Below are 27,277 nucleotides of genomic sequence, written 5' to 3' on the forward strand. Positions count from 1 at the left end.
TAGTGAAATTTAGGACTGGAAAATTCTTTGTTGATGGAGGTGGAGGGAGGGTCTGTCCTGTGCATATTAAAATGTTGCATATCATCCATGGTCTTTATCCATAAGATGCTGGTATTACCTTCCTCTTGTAGTGACAACCAAAAATTTTCTAGATATTGACAAATTTCCCCTAGGGACCAAAATCACTGCAAAGTAAGGTAAAGGTTGTTTCATATAAACTGGGGTGTATGTGCTTGGATGCCACAGAGAAAAATCCATGTCGAGTTTGTGATCTGAGCTTTAGGTGTGCCTGGACCTTGAAATGAGTCTGGGCTAAATGGCAAGAATACTTAAAGAGTCTTAGGCAAGGGTGAGGGCCTTAGCTCCCCAGCTTGAAATTGAAGTACCCTTGGGGAGTATGTGTGTGCATGCATGTGTTTGTGGGTGTGGTCTGCAGCCTCAGCTGATGCAGAGCTGGCAAAGAGGCCTTAGCAGATAAAACTAAGGCATGGGTTCAAGCAGAATTTCACATTACTACATAGTGTTATTAGGCACTAACTTTTCATCCTTACTGCCAGACATACATAGAAATTCATTTCTACACTGAGGCTCAAAGAGAGAACTACAGAGGAACTAATTCATTTTAGATTCATGTGGCTTATCCATAGGCTGTTCAGCATCAGTCCTCATCCCTTGAGCACAAATTGATTCTGAATTTTTTAATTATATAAACTCTGATCAGAGCTTTAATTTCTTACAACTTGTGGTTTCACCCATAAAAATGGAAAATTTAAAAATTAATATTAGTGATAATCTGTATATTAAAATAACATGCTAAAATAACATGATATTTCTGTGACTTAAAGTAGAGAAACAACTTAGAGAAATTATTTTAAACTAAGAAAGCAACACTAATATTCTGGGACTGGAGTACTTGGAAACTTAGAGTCAGATTTCCTTGGAAATTGTGAAGAAACTGGATTTATTTGAGAAGTGTGCTTCAGTCTGAGGATCAGAAATAGAAGCAGTACAGGAATAAAAAACAAAATAAGCAAGTCAAGTTGATTGAATTGGAAGAAGAGATATTCTAAAGAAAAAGATTGAGATCTTAGGGACAGATTAGAAATATTTAAGTGGAAAATGAGATCTTGAAGGTCAAGCTAAACTGATTAAGTGCTGGCATCTAAAGGCTCTTAAAAAGGCCATTTTAAAAAGTAGTATTTTAAATGTAATTGAGATACAGTGACTGAGGCCAAAAGAAATTTAACAGGAAAAAGAAAAAAAGATCCCAGGTAGACTCCCCCAAAAGAAAATATTTGAGAGGCAACTCTGAGATCTGTTTTTGAAGCTCCACAGGAAGAAGAATTGGAGAAAAAGCCATTGAATATTATTATAACCATACTTAGGGGTTTTATAAGAGTTGCATATTTTAGAGAGGATTGCTTAGAAGATCAGAATATAACCACTGAAGGTGGAGAGGCTGATATTATCTGGAATCTGGGTAACTGTGCACAGGCTAAGAGAAGGTACAGCCAGGATGTCAAAGACAGAAAAATCCTGTGTCTCAGTTAGATATTAAACTAATGCAAAAAAAATATCTTCTGGCTAGAATATATGATTTAGGAAAGTGCAGGTAAACTACATTTATTGGATGTTTTTGGCATTGAATGATTATAACTTCTGAGGTTCTTAAGGTATCACACACTATACTGTGTATTATTTAATAAATATATCATACCCACACCAACATGTCCCATAAGAAAAATGTTCTTTTGAATTTTAATTTAAGCTTATGGGCCCCCTGGATAAGGGTCCCTGTTCTAAGACTTAGAAATTAGAAGACTTAAGAGCTTTTGCTCTATCATCTACTTTTGATGCTCTTCTGTCAACAACTTGAAGTCGTGCTTAAATGATATCTTCTCAATGACGCAAATCTTGACAACTCTATTGAAAAGCTATTATATATAGCTTTTATCTTTACCTTATATATGTTTTTTCCAATAGCACTTCCTAAAATATTATGTCATTAATTATTTATTGTAGAATTTATTTTAGGCCATCCTTTCTAGAATATAAAATCTATTAGAGAATAGATTTTTGATGTGTTTTATTCATAAATGTATCCAAAGATTTATAAAAGTGTCTGTCACACAAGAGGCCTTTAATTAAGACTTATTTAATGAATGAATGTGATACCTATGAAACTAGGAAATAAACTAATACAACTTCTAGGACTGAAGGAACCACACAATTCTGGAGAAAGGAACTTCTAGCTCATATCAGGTATCAAGAACCCCTTTGACAAATAAATTAACAAAGGAAGAGAATTGGGAGAATAGTTTTTAGGATTTAAATTAGTACTTTAGAACTTTAATCATTGTTTCCAAGGGCAAGAGGATTTAATTTTATATTTTAATTCCTTTGAATTTTTAGCGTTTTTGCAAGGATGTTTAACCTTTGACCTTGAATTTCTCCTTAAAATTTTTTGAGAGAAGGATTTTACTAAATTTGAAGAATTTATATGTTTGTGATATAGTTTTATATTGGATTATATGTATGCATCATATTAATGAAGTGCTGATGTTATTTGAACCCATTGCAGAAATCCTGATTGCTACATTATATAGAATAAAATGGCTGGACTTAATTTGGTATGAAAAAATAGAACAAGAGGTGAATTTTCAACTGACTGTAGAGATCTTCAAGTAAGTTTAATGAATGTATTATTTTGATTCATTTCAGAAACTTTTTTTGGAGGGGGCAGGCAGTGAAATCTAAATTGAACACTAGCGGTCTCCAGAGGAGATCTGAAAGAGCATTTCCAGGTGTTTTGCAGAGCGGACACATGAAAATTATATACAGCACTACTCAGATAAACTGCTAATGACATGGGACAGAAGAAAGCCACAGAGTTCCTTGACCGTGGACTTCTTTGTTAATCTCAATGTGGCAAAGACAAAAAAATAAAACTAGGAAATACTAGTGGGAACACTTCCTCCTTCCTCATGCCTTTATTTCCCTTACTCACTTTTCTGGACAGATGTGTAGTAAATTACATTATCCATAAATTGGAGACTAACTGAACATAGCTCACTCCTACTTTCTCTCTTGAAAGGTAGCCTGCTCACAGACAAAATAGTCCTCTGCATCCCATGGGAAGATTGTCTGAGTCCAACATAACTCTAACTGGTTGGGTAATTTTACCTTGTTTTGGGGTTCAGTAATGAGGCCTATTTTCTGCTAGTGTAATCTATAACCTCCGTGTTATTTTCATTAAGAACAAAGATATTGCCTGTACTTTCAGTTTCTGTTGTTCAGACCTAGGTGGAAAAGATGTTTGCTACTTATTGCTTTCCCCATGAAGAATTCAACAAACTTTTCTTTTTCTTTTACTCATTACCTACTTGAGTAAAAGGTCCTCACTTTGAGAGTGGTGAAAAGGTGATTTTCCCTTTTAGTCTATCCTATACCACACTCTCCTCTAGTATCTTGGATCCTATTTTTTTGGTCATCTGCTATAGCCATTCAATCCCAGCAGTGAAACTCCTCATAATTCCTTAAAGAACAGCTCTACTCTTCTTACATATTTGTAATTTCTAAAACTAGAAGCAATTTAAATGTCCATTGAGTAGTAAATGAATAAGCAGCATTGGCTATCCACCAAATGGGATATTGTCAGTAGTTAAAAGGACCAACTACCATTACATACAATGATATGGAGGAATGTCAAATAAATTACTAAACATTGTATGATTCCACTTACATGATATGGTGGCAATTATAAATCTATAGGGACACATCTTATTAGTGGTTACCAGGGACTGGAATGGCAGATGAGAGACAGAATTGATGCAAAGAGGCAAAGGGAAATATGTTTCTAAGATTAATGAAAATGATCTGTCATGATTTTGGTGGTGGTGACCCTAAAAAAAAGTTAATTATATAGTATGTAAATTTTATCTAAAAATTTTTTATTTAAAAAATTAGGAGGCTCTTAAAATACATATGGAAATGCAAGATATATGGAAAGCAATCTTGAAAAAGAAAAAAAGTTAAGTTGGAAGATTCACACATAATAATTTCAAACTTTCTACAAACTATAATTATCAAGATTGTGTGGTACTGGCAGAAGGATAGATATATAAATGAATGGAATAGAATCACTATTACAGAAATAAACCCTCACATTTATGATAAATTGACTTTCAACAAGTATACCAATGCAGTTTATTGGGAAAAGAATAGTATGTTTTGACAATAAATGGTGCTGGGACAACTGGATACCCATATACAAAAGAATAAATTTGGACCCCTCCCTCATACAAAGTACAAAAATTAACTCAGAAGTTATCAAATATCTGAATGTTAGAGCTAAAACCATAAAACTCTTAAGCATACACTTTCATTACTCCCTATCTGTCAATGGTTTCTTAGCTATGACATCAAAAGTACAAGTAACAAAAGAAAAAATACATACATGGAACTTCAGTGAAACTAAAAACTTTTATGTTTCAAAGGACAATATCAAGTGAGTGAAAAAACAACCTACAGGGAAGCAGACTTGGCCCAGTGGTTAGGGCATCCGTCTATCACATGGGAGGTCCGCAGTTCAAACCCTGGGCCTCCTTGACCTGTGTGGAGCTGGCCCATGCACAGTGCTGATGTGCGCAAGGAGTGCTGTGCCGTGCAGGGGTGTCCCCCGCATAGAAGAACCCCACAAGCGAGGAATGCACCCCATAAGGAGAGCTGCCCAGCGTGAAAGAAAGTGCAGCCTGCCCAAGAATGATGCCACACACACGGAGAGATGACACAGCAAGATGACACAACAAAAAGAAACACAGATTCCTGTGCCGCTGACAACAACAGAAGCAGACAAAAAAGAAGCAGCAGCAAATAGACACAGAGAACAGATAACTGGGGCAGGAGTGGGGGGGAGGGGAGAGAAATAAATAAATAAATCTTAAAAAAAAAACCTATAGCATGGGAGAAAATTTTGTAAATCATTTATTTGATAAGGCACTTGTACCTATAATATGTAAAGAACATTATAACTCCATACTAAAAAGACAATCCAATTAATAAATGGACAAATGATATGAATAGACAGTTCTCCAAAGATATGCAAATGAAATTTCAATAAGCATATGAAAAGATATTCAACATTACTCATCATGGAGATGCAAATTAAAACCACAAGAAGATAACACTTCACATCTACTGTAATGGCCATAAATATGGTTATAATAAGAACAATAAATAAAATAACTTGAAAACAATGAAGATTAGCAAGGATGTGGAGAAGTCACAATCCTTATACACTGCTAGTTGAAATGTAAAACGGTGCTGCCATGTTGGAAAACAGTCTGACAGTTCTGCAATGGGTTAAACATAGAGTTACCATATGATTTGGCATCTCAATTGTAGGTATATAACCAAGAGAAATGAAAATATATATCCACACAAAAAATGAATGTTTATAGAAACATTATTCTTAAGAGCCAAAAGGCAGAAACAACCCTAATGTTCCTCAACTAGTGAATGGGTAAACACCATATGGAATATTCATAAAATGAAAGATTATTTGGCAATGAAATAAATGAGTACTGATACATAATACAACTTGGATTAACCTTGAAAACACTATATTAGGTGAAAGAAGCCAACTGCAAAGACCATGTATTATATGATTCTATTTTTATGAAATGTCCAGAATATGCAATTTATTAAGACAGAAAGTCAATTAATGTTTGCCTAGGGCTGAAGTGTTGGGAATGGGAGGTATGGGGGTGATGGCTAAGAATTTCAGGGTTTTACTTTGCAATAATGAAAATATTCTAAAATTGATTGTAGTGATGGTGTGTGTTTATTCTGAAAGCTGCTGAATTCTAAATTTTAAGTGGGTGAATTGTATGGTATGTGGATTATATTCAATAATGCTGTTAAAAACTTAAGAAACAAGGTCAAAATGACATCCAGAGGGGTCTTACTCAGTGCACTATGCAAATGGTAGAGAGCAAATGGATTCTCTACAGGTAAGATGTTTGGTTGCCAATGAGAGTGTTGTTCAATCTATAGAGACAAAAGAAATGAAAAATAGACAGGAGGCTGTAGGATGCTGCCCCAACAAAGAGTCACAACATCTTGCCCTTTTTCCAGACTGACACTGTTTTCAGAACCTGCATCCATTGAAAGAATGAGAGGTGACTTGGATTCTCTGTGATGGTTAATTAAATTTCCTCCCAGGCCTCCTCTTTAGAATTGGACTAAAGACTAACACATTACTGTCCCAGAATTCCCAGCATCAAACCTCCCCTGTCCCATGGAATTCAGATATGCCAGTTCCCCATGATCATATGAACCAATTCCTTACAATAAATTCCTTAATATTATATACACACACGTGTCCTATTGGTTCTGTTTCTCTGGAGAACCCTAATATACCTTGTAACAAGGGATATATAAAAATGAGGATGATTCCCAGTTCTTCTTGAAAAGATTCTATATTCCTTACTTGTTAACCGTACACTAGGAAAGCAGACTATCCAAATATTGGAAGGACTGTTAGACACAGGGTTTAAGTTTACATTGTTGCCCAGAGTCCTAATGCAGGTACCTGGACTCTTGAATAGATTTGGAAAATATGTAATTAGAGTAATAAAAGGAGAGCTACCTAAGGCCTTTCTTAGAGTGTGCCCAATTGGTCCAAAGATCCAGTGGTCATTTCCCTTATCCCTGGTTATATAATTGGTATGGAATGGCCATATCTGGTTATTGGAAAAACTTTTTCATTGGTGTGAGCTATTAAGAGCTATAGTGGAAGTCAAAATTACAGATCTGCTGCATCTGTGTACAATAGTAATTAGAAGGAGAAATATAACACACACACTCACACTACACTTTGCTTCTAGGGGTGACAGCAGAGATTAATATTACCCCTACAGACATAAAAATTACAGGAGTAAAGGTCCCTATATATCTCTATTAAATTTACTAATCTGGCCCCTAAAGAACCAAATGGATTCTATTGGATAACAGGGGAGAAGTACTAGCAGCAATGGAAGCTTCCATTTTTCAAAGTATTGTTGCTGGGTCTGTCTCATTTTATGACTTGATGAGTCGGGCAAAATTAGGCTCAATGCAGGCAATTCCAACCCATGGTTATTTGATGTCTCATGTTTGGTGTTCTGAAACTACTAGGGCTAGTAGATATTTTCTAAAAGGTGTATATTCCTTCTCTGCAGATGGCACAGTTTTTCTCCAGAATTCTTGGTTCTGCCTTATGATTCTATTATTGGGGTAAGATGTTTGTCATCTGACAGTGGTATGACTGCATCATAAACAGCAGTGGACAGGTCTGTTGACTGCATCCTCAAGTCTCTCCATTTTTAACAAAGCAAATGTCTTTAGAAATGAGAAATAGAATCCTGCTGATTCTCTTCTATACCTAGTAAAATTACATGCTTCTGGCAAATAATATTTTCTTCCTAATGTACAATGGTTTGCTCAGCTGCTCCTAATTTAACTTTGGGCGTCATTGCCATAGCTACCACCTGAATTAAATTCCATGTGGTCTCGTCCTTCCAGCTTGGCTCAGTGCCTTGACCGAAGGTTCAGTTTCATCAAGGGTGAATGCTTGGTCATACCAACCATATTTAATATTTTTAGAGACCCAAAACAATTAATTACTTAGTTTTTAAGTATATCCTACGAATAATGTAAGTAATGAGAAAACTTACCTTAATACCCAGTATATCTTTTATTAGAATAAATAGTGTGATTTTTCTAGGTGTTTTGAAATCACTCAATCATTATATTACACGCAAGAAAATCTTGATCCTGCAGTATATTTTAATTGATAAAGACACAAAAAAGTAAACAAATTTACATTAACCAGTAGTCTGTTATGAAATGTGTTGATATAAACACAAGGAAGGATATCAAACTTCTCTATTCTTTTCCATAAAAGAACAATCTTCTGAATAGAAAAGTGTAGAAAAATATTGGCATTATAAAGTAAAACACAATATAGGAGATGTTGTGAGAGAATGTCTAGTTACCATCTATACCTGAACCCTGCCTCCTTCCTAGCACCATCACACTACTAGTTATATTACTATATGTTTGTTAATTGTATACTACTTGTAAGTTACTTAACATTAGCATCTCATTTACAACCCTCCATATATCTTCTAGGATACTAATTAATAAACTGATCTGGAAAGTTGAATAACATGCCCAGGGACACTGAAAAAACAGCCTAGCCAGCAGCTAACCTGAGATTCTGCTTCTAAATTTCTAGCTCTTGACGCTACCAATTATCAGTGACAATGGCTGCATTAAAGTCAGCATTACGTAGTGGTTTTTGGCAGAAGAGGGCCTATTTTCAAAACTTTTCCTGTCATCTGTGTTTTTAATGATCTCTTTGTAATTTTAGAAAATTAAGAATCATAATGGCTAGAAATAAGTTTGAGTCTACTGTCAGAATATTTTGATAAAAGATTATCAAATAGATGTTTTATAAGTATTTAGAAAGGGAATAAATGACCCAGAAGAGCCAGTGAAGAGTTTTAAAAATCATGCCATTTAATCATATTTCTTTTTTGATAGATATGTAGAATAATTCTTTCATTCTATCATTCATTCTTTTATTAAAAAGTAATTATGGAATGCCAGGCACTCTTCTAACTACTAGGGATACTTGTGAATAATACAACAAAGACCTTGCTCTCTTGGAGAGACAGGAAAAAAGAAAAATAAGTATATATATGACATGACATGTCAGGTGGTGACAAGTGCTATGAAAGGAAAAAAACCTATCAGTATAAGGAGATAAAAAGTGATGGAAGGGGCATGGGGCATGTTCTTTGAGACAAAGTAGTCAGAGCAAGCATCTATGGGGAGATCACAGTTTAGCTGATCCTGTAGGATGAGAAGGATTATGCCACGTGGCTATATAAGACAAGACCATTCCATGTAAGGGGTTCAGCAATTGCAACATTTCTGAAGAAAGACAATGTATTGCATGAATGGTAGTGTGTAACTAGGAGTCAGATCATATAGGTATTTATAGGGAAGTCATTTACAGTTCAGGAGCAGGAAAGTTTCTTAATAAGATTTGCATTTGAAAGATTATTTGGCTGCTGTGCATTGAACAGGATCAGGACAGTAGAATCAGGAAACCAGATATGAAATGCTAAAGACACAGACTAAAATAATTTTACTGTGGCTTTATTTTTTTTACTTTTCAGAAACTGATGGAGAAACCTGGACTAACAGATAATATAGCTATCTATGCTTAATAACTGCTCAATAGAATCCCAAGAGAATGCTGAATAATGATTCAATGTCAACTTTGAATGAACTGAACCATAGGTCTTGGTTCTTGGTATTATCCTTTTGAGCATTTTTATCCATGATTCAGCTGGGTACATAGAAAGCATGCTAATGCAATTCACAGATTACTGATTCTGTCAGTAACACATTGAAATAGAGTCAGGTTATAAAATTACTACAGTCACGTTTTCCAGAGACACTGAACATTGCTTCAGAAAAACAAATCCAGAACAGCAGAAAAAATTCCAGAGAAGCCCCAAATTATCAACCCACAAGCTCTTAATCCAAAGCAAATTTAAACAAGAGCAGAGGATACAGATTATAGCCACAACAGGAGAGAAAAATAAGCAAGAGTGACAGAAATTTTAAAAAATGCCTGTCAGATTGCAAGAAGATAGTTTCAGATTCTGTAGAGAGACAAAACCAGGAAAACCACAGTTAAAATCAATAGTAAGAATATATTGCTGATGCAGTAGGAATATTTCAAGGGATATATAAAACCAGACTTAATAGAAATAGGATTGCACCCTCTGGCATTCACTATAGTTATTAAGTAGAAAGCTGTAGTAAGAATGGGTTGGCCAGCTTTAGGGAGTTAATAACTTCCTTATAATCTTACCCTTTCCATATATTCAACAGAATTTAATAAAGAGAACTGTGATGAACATAAATTTTCTATTACAAAAAGATACTGACAATCAAAAAGAAAACTAATTCCATAAAGAAATGCCACCAAACTGAAAATAACAAATATTTAATACCCAATGAAACTGACTTTTCACAAGAAAATGAAGTCTTTGGGAAAAATATGATTTGTAACTTAAATGTTTTTCTAAAGAAAATTCCATCCTAGAAAAAAAAACAGGTAGAAATCTTGAAATGAAGAAACTATATTGCAGTAACAAAAATTAGTAAAATAAAAGATAAGAAAGAACATTCAAAACAAAGAAAAAAACAAAAAAAGGAAAGTTAGAGAAGGATTTAAATACCTGAAAGATAGATGTACTAGTCTCAAATTTTATTTAATAGAATAAGAGAAAAATAATTGAGACTATGGAAGGGAACACATAATTGTAAAAAAAAAAAACCAAAATTTAAGAGAAATTTTATGATTGAGAAAGTAGGAAAACAAACTTTGCTATACTGTCAGTCATATATATATATATATATATATATATATATATATACAATTTTTATATATGTATATTATAGAAAATATAGGAGAAGTATAATCTAACTATGGTATGGGAAAGAATTTCCAAATGAATATACAGATCCAGAAGTCTGAAAAAGAGGAATATAGTTAGAATTTATATCTTAAACATTTGAAAATATAGCACAAGTCACCATAAACTAAGTTTAAAGCATTTTGTTGGCTGTAAGAAAATGTTTGCTAGAAATATACCAGATAATGAGAATAGATATAAAATAATTTACTTGCCCATCATTTTGCCAAAAATTAAGAGGAGTAATGTATAATTGGTATGGAATGGCCATATTTGGTTATCAGCTTCATTCTAATACAGTGTTTGATAAAATAAGAAGTGATGAAGCTTTTGTGGAAGACATTTTGGCAATATATTTCTAGGTATTAGTCTTTTGTAACCTCACAAATACACTAGCTATGCCCTATGTATTGCTCACCCATGTGAGTACAATTCCAAATACAAGTATAGTTATTATAGTATTGTTAAAATCAGGGAAACAAAGACATAAAGCTTAAATGCCTGAAATGAAAGAATTCAAAAGCAATTTGAAAATAAAAATTAATACATGGCTTCATATACAAGTTCGTAAGACAAAATGTATTGGAAAATTTTTGAAAATAAATGGAAAAAAATATATCAGAAACACCCAATAGAAGCATAAAAAATTCCCCAAAAAAGGAAAGACAGAGTAAACGATGTAAGGAATTTGTTAGATGGGCCAGAGGAAATAAAATAGAATTTATAAGATGAAAAGATATACAAAAAAGAAAAAAGAAAAAAATATTGCAGACACAAAGAAGAAACAGATAATCTCCAACTGGTTTTAATGAAAAGGAAAACAATATACATTTAATTTAAAAATAGATATATATGAGGACAAAATATCTTTAAAATAGAATTGCATCTGCAGAGTCAAAGAGCCAACTTTGTTCCAGGAAAATTTTATGTTCATGATTAGCATTCACAAATATCCCGTGGAGCTTATGTACATCTAGTCAGAAAAGAAATTTATATGCAGTTGGAAAATCATATCGATATCAGATGTTCTTATAATAAAGTTCTGTACAACAGATTGTTGTACCACACTAATTTTAGAGTCAGAGAAATATTCATTTGTATATGAAGCAATGGGCATTCTCATGTCTGCAAAAATATTCTTGAGTACTTCTTGAGAAAACCACTGAAAAACTGCATATTGCCAATAAATAAATAAATAAATGGAGGAATTAAGCTTTAAAATATAAGTTTAAAAATATATTGGTGAGGGTGGCAGTTTGATATCATTTAAGAATTTCCAAAAAGATATATTAATTATGTTTGTAAACTGGTCTGTTCTTCTGGGCATGGCACCCTTTGATTTAAATTCAAAGACTTTACCTTTACTTGATTAAATCTAGATTAAGGTTTTGATTTGACCATGTCATTAGGGGGACTCAGTTTGAGTCCCCACCCCCTTTATGGATTATATAAATGAATACTGAAGCAAGAAGACAAGAAAAAATACACACGGAGGAATGGAGAAAGCTCCAGAAGAGGAGAGAACTTGTCAGCTTTGATCCTGAAGCCCCGGGAAGAGAGATGAGCCATTCGCCTGATAGTTTACAGTTGACCTTGTGAAGAGAACACAGCAGCTGAGCCCAGAAAGTAAGAGCCCTCCAGCCTATAGCTGAGATTGGAAGAAGCTGGGCTCATGGATGCCTTCAGAGGAAAGAGGAAGTATGTATTCTGTAGATATTGGCAGCCATCTTTCTGCAACCCATGGCAACAGACATTTGGTAAGAAAGTACCTCTTATGGTACCTTGAGTTGGGCTCTTTAGGGCCTTGTAACTATAAGTTCCTACCCTAAATACAAACCTATAATAAAAGCCAACAGATTTCTGGTACTTTGCATCAGCTCCCCTTTGACTGATTAATACAGTGAGAAGGTTTGATTTTATTAAAATATATAAAAGGAAGCAAATGATATGTACCATGACAGTTTAAAATTATAGTCCAGCTGACAAAATCCAAGTTGTAGGAGTGGAGGATAATGGTGGAAAGAAGCATAAATATGCTAATTCTCTCATTTTTCACAACTTATAATCAATAGCTATGGTCAAAAATCTGTATGTTAAAATCATTCCAATTCTTTTAATGTAATTTAATATTTATTATATAATATCATGTCATAAATTAACATTTTGTGTAAGTATAGTGATTTTTCAGGTGGCAAAGGTCTTCACATAAAAACTTTGGGAATAGAAGAACTGAAATGGATATATCAATTTAGAATATATCTCAATTAAGAATACATCTCAATAATTTAAAAAACACCTGTATAATAATTTTTAAATATGCAAAGCTTTATTCATCACTCAAACGGCTAGAGATTTATGGTCTGGTAGTTCATTCAAGTTATTAGGAACCAGGTATCTTCCAGATTTCTGGTGAAATCTCCCTCATCCTCATAGTTCTGATATCTAACGAAGGTGTGTACATTACAACCAAATTCTAAGCAACACAAAGAAAGTGTGAGTGGAAGGAGGGAGCTGGAGGAGAAAGGGGAAGGACACATCTCCCACTTTAAGGACACTTCCTGCACTTAGCACATACAACCTCTTTTTACATGTAACCGGCTAGCATTGAGTCAGGTATCTACACTCTGCTAGGCTGAAGGGGGCTCTGCAGTCTTTCTTCTGGGCCAAACTAAAAATGGTTGACAAAAATGAAGTTTTTGGCCTGGAAAAATCTTCATAGTATACATGAAACATACGCTGGTTACACTCATAAAATGGTGATGGCCACTATGGTATTTTTTTTCATGGCTCCAAGAGCTAAACATGCTTATAAGATTTTTGGAAGAGGAGCAAAATAAATCCTAAAGAATGTAAATACACATTTTTCTGAAAGTAGAAGGTATATTCCCTGTGCTCTGTGAGAACACAGAATACTAGTGATTTTCAAGCAGAAACCAGTCAAGAAAGACTATTGCATAGCACAGCACATTGAGCTAACTGATCTCTATGATCTTTTATACATTTGAGGTTCTTATAATAATGAAATAAGGAAATATTTTGCTAGCAATATTTTAATAATAAAAGATAAAACATGTAGCAGCTAGGACACATTTCCTTTTATTCTTTGTTGTTTGTTATCTTGCTTCTATGATATATAAACAAATATGACATTTTATTTCTTATGCTACTGACACAATTATGCTGTTTTAATAAATAAATCTTTCTGAGAATAAATGTGTTTTTATAAAGTGAACCACTAAAGTCACAGTTATCACAGTCGGAAGTACGGCACTCTCTTCTCTCAGAGGTTAATTCTTCAGCCTAGTTTTGTTTCCTTCAAGTGAAAGTAGGGGTCCTCCCAAGTTTTGGAAAATTTCACTGTTGGAAAGGTCCAAATGACAACTCTTAATACTCAATGTTTCCATTAAAATTGAGTGATTCTCAAAAAGAGAATGGACCTATTGTTAATTAATGAACTAAAATGTTTAGAGGGGGAAAAAAAACCCTGATACCAAATTTTAAACAGAAAATATACCTAATTATTAACACTTGAAATTTCTCCCAAACACTCTTCTTTCAACTTTTTCCCTAGATAGTTGGGCATTTGTGGGCAGTTGAATCATGTCCCTCACAAAAGGCATGTTCAAGTCCTAAGCCTGGTCCTGTGGGTGTGAATCTATTTTGTAAATAGGGCTTTGAATAGACAATTGGTTAAGGTGTGCCCACACTGAATAAGGGTGCGCCTTAATCCTGTATACCTGAAGTCTTTTTAAGGAAAAGAAATTGGATACACATACACACAAAGCCACCTTTAGCAAAAGAAGAGAACATCACCCTATGCCCTAAGGTACACAAGGATTACTTGCCAGCCAGAATGCTACAGACCCTGGGAGGAAGCAAGCCTTCTAGCTGAAATAGTGAACTAATGTTTTGTGGTTTAAGTCAAAACCAGTTTGTGGTATTTGTCATAGAAGCTCAGGAAAATTAAGACAGGCCTACTCACTGTTTTTATTTTTCACATGAGGGAAGATTTGCATGTCCTTAGTATGGAAGAGAGTTTAACTGGCACTGTTGTGTAAAATATGCCCGATAGTTTTGTGAAAGAAAACACATCACCAGACAATGTTAAACAGTTCAAGGATGACCTTATTCATTCAGCGACTGCTATAGCAGGAGAGAGAGAATAGAGCTCAACTCATGGGAGAGAGAAAAGTAACAAAGGACAGCGTATTTTTTAAGCCCTGGTAGTGGGTTGGAGGAAAAGCACTGGAAAATAGTAAGTGGAATTGATTGCTGGGGTGATCGAGTGGTGCACAGAGGTTGCAATTAGGAAGGTTTAATTTCATCAAGATGGGTGAGGGATTTACTGAGGTTGCAGTTAGAACTATATTTGGAAGGTTTTGCTTTGGAGGAATTAGGCTACCTGAACTTTGTAAGGCCTGGGAGAGGAAAGAAGGGAGACAAGAAATTACCCATTTAGGAGTCTCTCACGTGCCTGACTAGCTGGATGAGAGGAAGTAAGGAGATGGAGATTGGGGATAAGATTGATCTTTAGATTACTTAGGGTCTGAAGTTGTCTTTCTTCTTTTATCTTTTTTTTTTCTTCCATGTAATCTGAGTTATTTTCCTCTTTGGGCACCTGCAAGATTAGTTTCAAGGCAGTCAGTACAGGATGGAGGGGGTGGGGAGTTGGGGTGAGAAAAGAAACAAGTAGTGTCACCTTAGGAGTGAGAGAAAAATAGTCTTTATTGCTTTGTATAGTGCAGTGTATGTAATCTCTGAACCAGCATTTGTATTTAAACATATATGTGAACTTTACTTAAATCTTTCACTTTGTTGGAACAGTTCATAGATTTCCCCTTTAATTTCCTATTACCTTAATTATAACAATTTATAGAGTTTTGCCCTTAAATTCATATTTCCTTTGGGCTGTAAAATGGGTACAGGATAATGTGTGCCTATTCACTAGTTAAAGTAAATTGATATTGATGTATACAATTTCTGATATCAATTAAAATAACCATATACAGTCCTGAGGCTTTGTGTAAGTGGGGCTAATCCAAGGGTTTAGTTAATGATTGTTATTCAGCTATTTCCTTTTAATATTTTATCTTTTAAGCATCATTTATAAGTTCACATGAAACTGTCACAGACCACTACTTCTCTTCGGTACCCATTCACTCCTTCTCCAAAGAAATAGAATTCTTAGCTGGACATATGATCACCTCAAATAAAGGCTAACTGTCTATCCTCCTTTGCCAGGTGGATGGACTTTGCCACTGCTCTCTGCCAATGGATTGTAAATGGAATTGGCACTTGACTGCTCCAAGAATCTACCCTAAGAGGTATTGAGTACCACCTTGGTACCATTCTATTTGAACATTTTCCATCTTGTCTCCTTAATCACAGATGCCATTCTGGAAAATGATAATGAGATCAAAACCTTGGGTAAGATTGAGAAGTAAAGAGGATTCCCAAATACTTTGTTTACCAAGACCACCATAAAAGCCCTATATTACATTTCTCCAAACTCTGATATGACAGAGAAGTAACCCTTTTTTTTTTATTAAACTCATGTAATTTGGGATTTTCCTATTATTCACAGGTAAATCTACATATAAATTACATATGTACTATTTCTCCTTGGAAAAATAAATTTTATAATTTAAGATATTCTTTAATATAGATGTGCAGGCTTTCTCTAAAAAAGAATGAGCACTTATTTAATATAGAGTTAATTTGTGATTAGCAAAATCAAGGGAAAATTGGTAGAGATATCAGGAAATTGGGGTTCACTAGGAACCTAGGTGTTACATACTAAATATGAGGGGTGACACTTTGCTTCAGCGCTTGGTACTACAGTCCACTGACCTCTCTCTACATATTCTCTTTTCCAAGATGGTCATATCCAACCTCACATATTTTAAGAGTATTAATATGCTGATGAGTTTCAGTTATATACTCAGCCCCTAAATTCCTCCTGATTTCCAACATGTATGTTTTACTTTCTTCATTCACACATCCACCTGGATTTCTAATAATGATCCCAAACATTACATCAAAAATAATGCTTGATTTCTACTCCCACATTCAGCCAACTGCTCAATTTATCCTGTTGTCTTTTTTCCCCATTCCTGTATATCCAAACTATTAGCATATTTTAATGAATTTATTTACAGGACACATTAGAAATAGCTTTTCACTCTACTACAAGCACCCTAGGCAGACCTATCTACCAGGCCTATTCCAGGATCAGTGCAGTAACTTCTTACCATACTTCACTTCTTCAAAACTTATCCCCTTCCAAAATATTCCCCATGTATGAATTTAATAATTTCCCGTACTTCAACAGAATGATCTTTCATAGGTAAATAAGATCCTGCAAATTCCTCATTTAAACCCTCCATGGAGTCCCCATTAACTTTTAAAAAAATGGCCAACTTCGTGTGATAATCTACATGGCCTGACTAACCAAGGCCTTACTGACTGATTTCATTTTCCAAAATCCTCAAATGTACTTACCAAAGTCCTATTACCTAGGACTGTTTCTTCTTTTTCATTTATTTATGTCCACAATTTTGACATGTCTGCCTATTTATATTGTTATTCAAGTATCATGTTGGATATCACCAGAGTGAAGTCTTTCCTGGAAATTAAATTGAATGTGATCACCTGTGTTTATCTGAGTTAAAATATTATATTTTTATAATTTACCAATACTGATACATCTTGTTACGTTTTTGTTTGTTTTCGATCTTCCCTTACTAGAAGTTAATTTCCATGCGAGTATGTTTTTTGCCTTTTGTTCATCTCAGTTTCCTCAGAAACTAGGACAGTGTTTGGTATGCAGTGAGTCAGTGAATATTTAGAATAAATAAATAAATACATCCCTTGCACATACGTTATCTTATTTTCCTGAAATCCAAAACAAAGGCATTGCTTATAGTAGTCATTATTTACTTTTACCTCTAGAGTTATAAGATAGGCAAAGAAAAGTTATTCTATTTATTTTGTGTTGCTCTTGGTTGATGCTATTGACTTTACTTTTAATACAGAGAATATTCTCAAGTTATCTATGGAGAGTTTCACTGGAATATTGTACTAGCCAAAGGCAGTCATACTCCCACCTACTTGGTGAAAAGGAAAAGTTCGCTTTGCACTGAAATGCTATGGGTGAGAGAAGAAAAATCCCAGCAAGGTACAGTTTTATCTACTGCTTCTCTCTTTTTCCCACTCATTTCTGATGCATCCCAGGCTAAAGGGTTAGCTTTATTCTTCAATTCCTAATGTTACTAGAAAGTATCAATACATACTCCTTTTGTAGAAGTGAGCATATACTAGGATTCAAATTCTATCTCATAATTCTCTACTCTGCTTTTATGAAGGTTATCCATTCCAGGATAACCTAGCATTAATCATAATTTTAAGCTGTCTTTGATGACATTGTTCTGTTAAACAAAATTTGACATCAGTATAATCAAAATATGTCAGTGGTAATGTGAAAATTACGCTTTCTAGTTTATAAAAAGAGAGAACCATCTAATAGTTAAAAACTAAGTGTAGATTTTTCACTTTTTCCTCTCTAAAATCTAGCCCTCTATTCTGCCTTTTCAAGCAATATCCAGGACAACACTTCTAATTGTCTTATATATTTGCACTTGTATATGCTACCACCACCTCAATGTCATACAATTCAATCTGTGACATTCAAATATAAATTAGATTTTAGTTTCTTCATAATTACTTTCTTATTTTTATTTTGGCCAATATTTGGAATATTTTCTAAGAAACTCCCATTTGAAACCTAGGAATTTACTTTTCTTCAACTTCATTCTCTTTATTGCAATATTTAATTGATTTGGGGTTCTGTATTCTCTGGTGCCCTGTCTTTTTGCTGTTTATTGCTTGCTTGTTTATATTTTTTTGTATCTTTCTTCTTTCCTTAGAATTTGTTCCATGCATAATAAGAACATAACTGGGCAATATTTATTGAATACTGACTAAATATCCAACAATGTACTCATAAATTATATACATTATTTCATTTTATCATTACTACTCTTCTTATATGTGAATACTATTATTATCATCATTTTCGAAGCAGGAAACAGAGACATGGGCATTTAGCAAACTAAAACCCAGGCACCCCAATGCATTTGACTGTGACCCATACACGATGATTTGGAGGAACAATATTTTTCTCAGAAAACAACAAAACCCAAAAAACTAGCTCCTTGGTTCCATGTGATAGAAAAATGACAGGATCTTCCTCCTTTCCCCATTTCAGGCCATCAATATCAGGTGATTTATCATAGCCTACAGTTGAGTAGAAAAGAACAAATGTAGGTAAGAAAATACAGTTTCTGGAAAGAGGATGATACTCTATCATGCCCCTGAAAAGTGTAATTAAAAATAAAGATGCATTTCAGTCAAAATTCATATAGCTGCTATTTGGTCTGCTATGATTTAGAACTGACCCATTGTATTTTAAGTGCTGAACAACAGAATATAATTGGTAAAGTGTATCTTGTACTTAAAACAAAGCAAAAATAGAGGAATCCAGAATAAGCAGGACTAGACTCTTCCTTTTACAATGCATTCACTTTGAAAAGCAGGAGAAAATCCAATTTAGCTTACTGAGGTATAATTTTAACTCTTTAGATGGCCCGACTATATTTTTATAGTGATACAGATTCAAGAAACAAAGCATTTCTTAAAATATCCCAATTAAATTGACAATTATTAGCAAAATCATTTAAATCAATTGTAACCAACTTAAAAGCCAAGGAAAATAAATCTGAGGTCAAGGCTAATATTTTTTACTTGTTTTATACCCCAGAATCTTTGGATATTTCCAATACCTACACATACACATACATACACTGTTATAGGGTAAATCTAAATCTTAGAGAATATTTTCATGTAAATGTAGTTGCTTAAATGTTTCAAAGAGATGAGTAAATAGAGCCTATGTAATTATGGACACAAAATGTGGGCATGAAGGTATATTTGTATATTAAGATGTCTTTCTAATTACTGCTTTAATTATTGTTGTTCTTATTAGCAAGGCTGGCCTTAAAAAGACACTCAAATTTCTATCAATTAACTTTAATTTAATTATGAATATTCCAAATAATAACTTATTTTTACAAGCAAAAGACATGATGAAACATCCTAGATTTTGAATTACTTGCATAGTTAAACCTCCCATGTTTTATTAAATTAATGTAAGTGTTGTCTTCATTCAATTTATAGTTACGTAGAATAAGAAACTTAAACATAATTAACACATAGAAATGAAATCTTTGGTTTTGACAGTAGAGGTAGAATCATAACCTTGTATATTATTAGGTGATGTAAAACGTTGCCTTAGACTGTGACTACAACTCACAATAGTGTGTACTTACAGTGTAGTTTGCAGAGATGGTTTAAGTCCATTTTAAGGGGCACAGAAAGAAAGGACACCCAGAGCACTGACAAATGACTTCTAATTATCTGCTGCTTCATATACATCACAGTGCAGTTGCATTCAGAGGCGATTGGACCATAATTCAGCCTTGGAGTTAAGTGTATGATTCATCTCTAGGGCATAATCTTGGAGAAGTTGGTTATGACTGTGAAAAGCTGAGGAAAATCTGGCTCAGCCTCAAGTATTATTATATCACCTCCCTTTAGTAATTGGCAGAAAAAGTATCAAGCCTCAAGAATTATTAATGCTTTTAGTTTTCATAGAAAATTAAATGTTTCTTTGTTAAATTCATTATAACTTTAATTTTTATCTAGGCAATCTGAAATCAAATCCAATGAATTTTCCACCTATTATATATTCAACCTACGTAAGGACAACCTTTTATTAACAAGTTACTCAGTCTTTCCAGTTGAGATAAAACAACTGAGCACTCTCTTAAGATGTTCCATTTAATAACAGTCTGCCTGAATAGAACTGTAAGTCTATTTTTTTGAAGAATTTTTTGTTTAATTTAAGCATCATAGTGTAATATTGACCTGTGAATATAGACCACAAGCTATGCTGTGGGCTCTGGAGGCAGACTTACTGAATTTGAATTCTGCCTAAAGCACTTTTCTCTATAGTACCTTGATGAAGATCTTTTACACATTTGCAAATTGCGGCAACATTGATTATCTACACCATAGGCTAATTGTGAGAATTAAATTCATAATGAATACTAATTGTTTACCTCAGGAAATTGAGAAACAGACCTTTCACTTGTTTCTCTTGACAGCTCCCTGCTGCCCGTCCCTTCCCATTTTCCTAGTTTTTTTGTTTTGTTTTGTTTTGTTTTGTTTTTTAACTGCACAGTGACATTTATCGTTCCAGCCTGGAAAAACATCCTTTTTTAAAATTTCACACAGCAAAGCAAGTTAAAAACTTCACTCACCAAATAAATGATGATTTAAACAAGAACATGCTAAAGAAACCTCATCACAACAACTTTTTAGTGCCTGATCACTTTAAGTCCATGGGCCCATTAATGAGTATCAACCAAGTGTCTCTTTTATAATCTGCAGGCCATTTTTTTCCCTACAACAAGAAGGCATAACATGTTTCCTTGACTCAGGTGATACATTTAGAAAATAAACCATGATTTTTTTTTCTTTTATTGTAACAGACACTGCATTTTTGTTGTGATCAAGAAAGACAGAACGACTGCAGCCCTTCTCTTGTTGCTATCAACAGTTTTTCATGCATTATCTCAATGCTTGAATAGTCCAGCAATTTAAGATAGTTTACACAAGTCATTACAGAGGGCAAGAAGTCATCTGGGCTTTCTGTTGATTCAAACGTTTTCTGGACAATTGTCAAAGGTGGATTCAAACTCTGGACAGGCAATCTTGGGCTAACGGTCACAAACTGGAGAAATAACCTCAGCTGTACATTATCAAAACTACTGAGAATCTCAGACAAGAACTTCACAGCCAACTGTCATGAGTATAACCATGATCAGGCCTGCAGCATTCCATCAACGTCTTTGAGTCCCAAGTGTCTGCTTTACTGCCACACAGGAGCTGATCCAGTTCTTCTGGGTAGAAGTACTGAAGATGACTGAGTGGGAAGACTGATTCAAATCCATCTCTGAATGATTCAAATTGCCTGGAAAAACCTTCGTTTGCTGCCCAGAATATAACCAGTATTAGATATTCCTCTAAATTGTGGATAGTGGCTGGTATGTCCTTTCTTCCTTTCTTCAGTTCGATGTTAGGAAACCCTGGCAAAGTGAAATGCAATCCTAGATCTTCAACAAAGCAACCGTTTATAGTGAGAGTTTCTAATGCATATTGTAGACTCTCTTTGGTCTGAGCTTTATCTTGTTCAAGTCTTTTCTTCTGTCTGACAATGTCTTCTAAGTGATAAACTGATATGGATACAACTGGGTCAATATCAAACAGATCAAGTGACATTAGTGAAGTTTCTTGTCACAGCATCTATTTTTAAAATGGTAAGCCAAGGGGAAGGTCCACCAATCTGAAATCCATGATAGCCTTGGCCATTAATTTTCCTAAGAAGTGAAATTTCATCTTAACCTTTGAGATGTGAGCTGGCTTAGCTGCTTTACACAGCGGAAGTACAAACAGGCCCTGGAGGTTTTTGACTATACTTGGTCCCTCCTTGGCTTCCTTTTGGATTGCTTAGAGTTACTTCTTCACCTTTCCAGAGACCCAAGTCAGCTCTCTGCAGTTCCTGGGATACTAATGCATATAATTCCAGTGTAGGCCCAAGACCTGTGCCAACCTAGGTTTCAGACTGGATTTCTTACATGGCCTGTGAGCTGTCAAGATCCTACATCACAGACTCTGCTTGTTTCAGCAGTTCCTCTCTGTTCACAGTACTTTTTTTCTTATTCAATCTAGGTGTAAGTCTGCTTTCTTGAGAATTAGACTGGTTGATTTCTGGGTTGGTATCAAGCAATCTTTGCAGTGCTTGGTCCCGATCAAATGAAGTTACATAAAAAAGCATCTGCGGGGTGTCAAAAGGAAAGAAAAATGGACACTTTTTCCTAGCTCAGTAAGCCGTATTGGGATGTTTCCTGTCATGATTACTAAAGGATCTTGAAGCTGATTGTTTGCTTTGGCTGTCAATTTACTGTTAATAAATTCACTATTTGGAATAATCTCCTTGCACAAAGCATTATGACACTAGTAATACCAGTATCAACTGATGGCATGTAAAACTCTTAAAAGAAGGATCACATCTAACGATGGGTCGTCAAAGGTTTTATTTTCAGGTGGCTTAGGTATGAGGTAAACTTCTAAAGGGTATGATACTGATGGGCGCATTCCATCATGCCACAACTATTGTGCTTTTTTGCATATCTAAGGGAAGATTTTGTTGGTGCTGTTTGGGCCCCTCCTCTTTTATCACCAACACAATCTTTATTACTTTCTTCATCCTCTCTCACAGGTTTGTGCCATATTGTATGAGTCTGTGCCCAAATACCAGCTCTTCCTAAAGGATTTCTCTCATCATCTGTGAATGCTGCCATGAGGTATGGAATGTTACTTCCTGAACAACCACAGAAATGTCTGGATGTTAGAACCAGGAAGTAAAGGACACTATGCTTGCCATAGACTGAAACTTTACCAGAAAGATAGGGCAGACAAGACAGAGCTACACATATACATTCCTCTCTTTTCTCTCTTCCATTGGAGATATTCTTGGATGATATTCCTCCTTGCAATCCTTCATGAAAAGTTCTCAGTTCTGCGTAAACACACCTTCTGAGAAACCTGCCAAATTTGTTACTGGCAACTACTGGAGCAGGCACCAACAGGGTAATAAATCACATCATATTACTTGAAATCTTTCCCTGCCTCATTTCTCTTTCACTTCCACCATCATCAGCCTAAGATTGTACCTTCCAAATAATGTCTCTTTTCTGGAGAGAGGACCCAAATTAAGACACGTGGTATCTAAGAACAGTTAATTATTTATATGTATTAGCAATTATTATTATTTTTTGAAGTGGGAGAATGTTTGTATAGAGTCAGAAATTATAGAACATTTCTCTTTATTATCAAATTAATAAATTATGAAAAATTAATGTGGTATTAGATTGATAGTTGCCCCCAAACTGTGATTTATTTAGGATAAGTATGTATTAATTGAATCTTCTGTGTTTTACTATGCCCAACCTGTCCAGTAGTGCTCAGTGTTAGTTCCTATTTAGAAGAAACATGGAAGATTCATTTCTCCTTTTGTCATTTTGGCTTCAATATGTCTTATTTGCACACTTGTGCTGAGGATGATAGTTTGCCTTAAACCTATGGCAGCAGTTACTTTATGGACTTAAATCATAGAATATAGAATTTGATGAAGAGAAGATGGAAAGCTCTTATAAGGATTGTAGGTTTTTAAAAAAGATTTAGAGTTGGAAGTTTATATTTTTAATGTTCTGATTTCTATGTTTCCATCAGTTAAATCTGCATGTAGAATTCTTCCATCTGAAGAGAAACGATGACAGAAGGAAACAAAGAGCTATAATAAGGAATAAAAACCAGTCAATATAAAGTATAAATAGTCAGATAATTAGAGATGAATCTTGACAAAATGAAACAATAAGTGCAATGTCTTCTATAGTTTAAAATATGAGTAAAACTAAGATGAAGCATAACAATAACACATAGTATGAAATTGAGTAAATGTATTTTAAATGTCTTTTGGTTCTAACAATATTGGATGAAGTGGCAAAGATAATAATTTGTATTTGCTATAAAAATTCAAATATAAAAGTGTGATATATACTATAGCAGCTAAAAGTATAGTGTAAGAATGTAACTAGTAATCTAAATGAAAGGAAAAATATTAATAAAACATTTAATTAATTCTAAGAAAGTGGAAGGGAGGAAATAAAAAAGAAATAAGAAACAGATGAGCCTAAATAGAAAATATAATTAGATAGTGGATAAAACCACAAACTATTTCATTAATTATCTTTAAAGTAAAGGCATTAAATACTTTCACTGCAACTAGGATGGTCAGACACATAGGCTCCTTATAAGCAATACACTTTTAATAAAATAGCACAGAATAACTGAAGATTTGAAAAATATACAACATGAAATATCAATAATAAAAGAGGGTGTAGCTATGCTTAGGTAAAAAATAAATTTTAAAGAAAAAAGACTTATTAGAGATAAAGAGGGATAATTCATAAAATTAAATCAGATAATCCAATAGGAAGTTTTCTCAATCTGAATCTATATGCACTCAATTACTTAGCTTTAAGTATTTATAAGATGAGTAGAAAATAGTGGAGTAAAGATTTTTGAGTTAGCCCCTCCTTAAAAGAAATGAAAAAAACTGGTGAAATTGAAAAATGAAAAAGAAATCATTTTTTTCCCCCAGACCTGTGCAAACTAACTAAAACCTTGCAGTGAACCAGGGAGTGTTTAGTCAAGAAAAACAGATGAACCTTGGTAAGAATAGAGATCTTTGTGGCATTTTAATTTACCCTAGTCCTATTCCCTGCTTTCAGCTCAGCAGGTAGCCTTGGAAAATATCAGCACAAATTACTGATACTGGAAGGAGAGCTGATCTCTTTAAAGCCTCATTCCAAAGAACAGTCATTATTTGAACTGTCAGGTGGCTTCTTGGAAGAACCCACAAGAATGGCTTGTCTTTTTTTGGCTACATGTGAACTCTCCCAGTGCTAAAAATCTTTCCCTGTGGCTCATTTGTTTAAAGGTTTAAATATTACAGTTGCCTGAGGCAACAAATAATGGGTCAAAAAACAGACTAACCAAAACGATAAGGAAGAAGACTTCCAGAAGGGCTTCGCAAATCTCTAAAATCTCCTGGAAATCTGCAAGGGCATGTGTATGCATAGGGCTGGGCACATGCTCAGGAAACATTGGAGAAGGCCTAATGCTCTCACTTATGACTGACTGAGGTTCTTCACAAACACCAAGTGAAGGGAAAAGAGATTTGTGAACTACTTGGTTGAGTAGTGATGGAATGCCCCAATACGCACTCAGAGCTTCTCTGGAAAGACTGGGAGATATATTGAATCCAGGTTTTGACTTCGTAGCTGACTACTAAGCTACCACAATAGAGAACTCAGTGGTCACTTAAAAGAAAAGTATAGAATGAATAGAATCAGGTAAAAAATTAGCCAAATCAACAAGCAATACCAACTAAAACAAAAAGTCACATTAACAAAGACTGGGGAGTGGGAGAATGTGATTTCCAGAGTGGCCATAATATATTATTGAAATGTCTACTTTTCAACAAAAAAACTATGAAAAATGCAAAGAAACAAGAAAGTATGATCCACGCATGGGAAAGAAAAAGCAACCAATAGGAAATGTCCCTGAGGAAGCATAGGTGTTGGACTTATTAGGCAGGCCCCAGTCCTGAGAATACAGGAGAAACCGCCTTCTCTCTAGATTTGTGAAAAGGGAAAGGGGGTGGTTGTATGCATATGATTGTGGAGACTGAGTGGGATGCAGAAAATCACTTCGTTGGAGTGAATGTGGAGTCGCTATCTGAGGTTCTGTGGTAACCTCATTGGTCAAGGGCAGTCTGGGGCACCTCCCTGCAAAGGGACCCTCATCTGAGTCAGGGGTTTGTACCATCCTGCTATGGCTGAGGTACCTTAAGCTCCCACAAATGACGCAGCTGGAAACGGATGAAGAGTAAAGCTTGAGTGAGTGTTGTGTTGTCGGCAAAGGGTGGAAACATGGGAAACACACAAAGTAGGACCCATTAGGTTGTATGCTGAAAAACTTTCCCCATGCATTCTATTAAGAAGTATATGGCATAAAGTTCCAGCCAGGAAAGCTTAGAATGCTTTGTGAACTAGAATGGCCGACTTTTGGCATGGACTGGCCCCAGGAGGGCACTTTAGATCCACGGATCATCCATAAAGTCCACGACATAGTAACTGGAAAACCAGGGTACCCAGACCAGTTCTCCTACATCAATGCCTGGCAAAACACTGTGAGTCAAAGTCCGCCTTGGTTAAGGAAGTACATGGCTAAGGAAGCCAGGATTTGCCTAATACAAAAACAGAGGAGTGCCGTCCCAGGAACCAGACCCCACAAACACTATGCAAAGATTCCAGAGAAAGTGTGCCCCAAATCCAGTGCCGACCCACCCATTTTAGAAGGCAAATGAAAATGACCTCCTGCTACCTTATGCGATTGCTCCTACTGTGGCAGTACTGAGGAATGAGAACGAGCAAGCTCCCCTAAGCAGCACTCCCCTGTCATCTGCACTGGGACGTGTGATGCCCACCCCATCCCTGCAGTTGCCTTTATCACCATCTGCACCAGAGAGGGAGAGGGAACCTACACCACCCCCACAGCTGCTTTTATCTCCACTTGCTTCAGAGAGGACTCCTATACCATCCCTGCAGCTGTCTTTGTCAACTTCCATGCCAAAAAATGCAACCCAGTTGCCTCTGCAGCCTGTTGCCCCTAGCAATGCAGTGCCAACTATCAGTCAAGAAGGAGTCCCTGAAAAATGGCAACTCAAATCACAGGGGGCCCTGGAGGCAGAGGGAGTAGGTAGAAAGGTGGTTTTATAGTTATCTCTCCCTGAAGTCTGGACCCCAATTTATTAAGATGCAAATGGTCAGATTCAGGCAGGGATCTGAACATTTATCTACCAGCCCTTTACTACAACAGACCTCTTTAACTGGAAAAACCACACCCCACCATCTTGGAGAAACCTCTAGCCACGACCGACCTTTTCCAGTCCATCATACAGACACACAAACCCACTTGGGCTGGTTATAAAC

General features: G+C 35.2%; 1 pseudogene; it reads right to left on the reverse strand.

The window, feature by feature from the left end:
- Positions 1–21,168: 21,168 nt before the first annotated feature.
- Positions 21,169–23,020, reverse strand: LOC101441783 (E3 ubiquitin-protein ligase TRIP12 pseudogene; annotated as a pseudogene).
- Positions 23,021–27,277: the final 4,257 nt, after the last annotated feature.

This window comes from Dasypus novemcinctus, chromosome 14, assembly GCF_030445035.2.
Source record: "Dasypus novemcinctus isolate mDasNov1 chromosome 14, mDasNov1.1.hap2, whole genome shotgun sequence".
Taxonomy (NCBI): Eukaryota; Metazoa; Chordata; class Mammalia; order Cingulata; family Dasypodidae; genus Dasypus; species Dasypus novemcinctus.